Source organism: Schistocerca americana, unplaced genomic scaffold, assembly GCF_021461395.2.
Source record: "Schistocerca americana isolate TAMUIC-IGC-003095 unplaced genomic scaffold, iqSchAmer2.1 HiC_scaffold_859, whole genome shotgun sequence".
NCBI classification, from domain to species: Eukaryota; Metazoa; Arthropoda; class Insecta; order Orthoptera; family Acrididae; genus Schistocerca; species Schistocerca americana.
In genome coordinates, this window is record NW_025726630.1 from 22,501 (window position 1) to 25,000 (window position 2,500).

The 2,500-nt window shown below is 63.0% G+C and overlaps 1 pseudogene; it reads left to right on the top strand.

Annotated features, from left to right (window-relative positions):
- LOC124591655 overlaps positions 1-2,500 on the top strand; it is a 7,963-nt pseudogene that overhangs the window by 2,649 nt on the left and 2,814 nt on the right.

A 2,500-nucleotide genomic window follows, 5' to 3' on the forward strand; every position in this document is an offset into this window, starting at 1 on the left:
TTAGCGTGCTCCTCCGGGGGCGCGCGGGTGCGCGGATTCTCTTCGGCCGCCATTCAACGATCAACTCAGAACTGGCACGGACTGGGGGAATCCGACTGTCTAATTAAAACAAAGCATTGCGATGGCCCTAGCGGGTGTTGACGCAATGTGATTTCTGCCCAGTGCTCTGAATGTCAACGTGAAGAAATTCAAGCAAGCGCGGGTAAACGGCGGGAGTAACTATGACTCTCTTAAGGTGGCCAAGTGGCGGCGGTGTGGCTGCATCCGGACTTGGCTTTTCGAAGTGCGGTCTTGATGTAGTCGTGCTGCTGCTGCGAGGTGCCTTCCTTGGGTTATAGTTACAGGGAGAGTGATGCGCAATACATGGGCCTAGCCCTCTTAGCCTCTCCTCTCCTGCGGTCTTCTCCCCTTCTCGTGGGCCCGCTGATTTTTGCAGAGTGGAAGACCGCACCAGGGGCTTGGGGGGGTTACCAGCCCCCCCTCGCATTATCCCTTTATAGTTGGGGGCAGCCGACAAGAAACAAGAGATGGTGGCCCTTCCGCTGAAGGTGCCACCCCAGCTACCCCAGCACCTATCCGGCCAACCGGCCGTAACGAAAATGCGATAGTTTGTGTAGCTCCCTTTGCTTGCAGTGAGTGCCACCGCACTTTTACCACGAAGAACGGTCTCGGGGTCCATCGCCGCCGCCAACACCCTGCGGCCGCCAACGCTGAGATCGTGACGGAGAGGCATCGCGCGAGGTGGACGGAGGAAGAAGTCCTGTCGCTCGCCAAGGCAGAGGCCGAACTGTTCCTGGAGAGGGACGCCCGGTTCTTCTTTGTAAATCAAGAACTTACCAGGATGTTCCCCGACCGAACGCTTGAGGCAATCAAGTGCCGACGGCGGCAAGCTGCCCACAAGCAGCTTGTCCGCCAATTCATGGAGGCACTTGAGATCGGTCGGGGTGAAGAGCCGGCGTCCCGCCGTGGAGCAGCGAGCTCGCTGCCTGACGCGGGCGAGGCCGCTGCGCCGCCCGTCGACGCAGCCGAGGACTTCGCGGCCGACACCACCGGGCCGCCGCCGGAGGGGCCGACTGACGCCGCCATCTGGGAGCATCTGGCGGGGCTACCTGCTTCCGCCCAGCGTTTCTCTGCCCTGGATCGAGTCATTGGTCTGGGGCGGGGCACGCCGCCCGATGTCATCCTGGGCATGCTCCCGGATGCCCTTGCGTCGGTCGGGTCCAGGGGGGAGAGGTCGATCACCAGGACACAGCGGCCGCGCCAACCATCCAAGCGGCCGCCTGCCGCCCCGCCGCTGCAGAAGCGCAAGCGGCGCCGCTGGGAATACGCGCGGACACAGGACGCCTTCCGTAGGTCGCGTGCACGTTGCGTGCGCGGCTTGCTGGACGGCACCCTGCTGCAGCCGCCACCCGACATCCCCGGTCTGCTGGACTTCTGGGCGGACCTCTTCACGAAGAAGCCGATCTCCACTGCCGGCTTCATCCGTGACCGCCTTCTCCCGCACTCGGAGCCTGTCGCTCCTGAGTGCCTATGGGGGCCGGTCACACGTGAGGAGGTCGCTGCTGCCTTGCCGCCCAGGGGATCGGCAGCCGGGCCGGACGGCCTGACTCCAGCGGAGCTGCGGCGCCTGCCGCATGAAGTCCTGGTGAAACTCTTGAACCTCTTCCTCCTGGCCCGCGCCCTCCCCGAGCGTCTGCTTCGCGCCCGGACGTCACTTCTCCCCAAAACGGCTGCACCAACATCCCCCGCTGACTTTCGCCCCATTACGGTCTGCTCGGTGTTGGCGCGGACCTTTCACAAGGTTCTCGCGTCACGCCTGATGCGTGCATGTGCTGTGGACGAACGTCAGCGGGCATTCATCCCCCGGGATGGGATGTTGGAAAACACCTTCATCTTGGACACTGCTCTCACCGACGCAGTCCGCTCCTGTCGCTCTGTTTTTGTGGCATCGATCGACGTCTCTAAAGCGTTCGATTCGGTGGACCATGCCGCCCTCCGCCCCGTGCTGAGGGCCCATGGCCTGCCGGATTGCTTTATCGAGTACGTCGAAAGGTGTTACGAGGGTAGCACGACGGTGATAGCGGGCGGCGCCGACGTGGGCGTGCCCCTGCAGCCGGCTAGGGGTGTGCGTCAGGGTGACCCCCTCTCCCCCCTCCTTTTCAATTTTGCGGTGGACTATGTTTTGAGTCAACTTCCCTCCCACATCGGAGCTCGGATCCTTGGTCGCAGAGTTAACGCTGCGGCCTTCGCAGATGACGTCCTGCTTTTTGCATCGACCGCGAGGGGATTGCAGTCCCTCATCGACGCAGCCGTCGCAGCCCTCGCCCATCTGGGGCTGCAGATCAACGCCCGGAAGTGTTTCACCCTCGCCTTAGTCGCGTCTGGGCGCGACAAGAAGGTGAAGGTCGACGCCGACGTTACCTTCAAAGCGGGCAACGCCACCGTGCCCGCCCTACGTGTGGGTGAAACCTTCCGGTACCTGGGACTGCAATTCTCCACC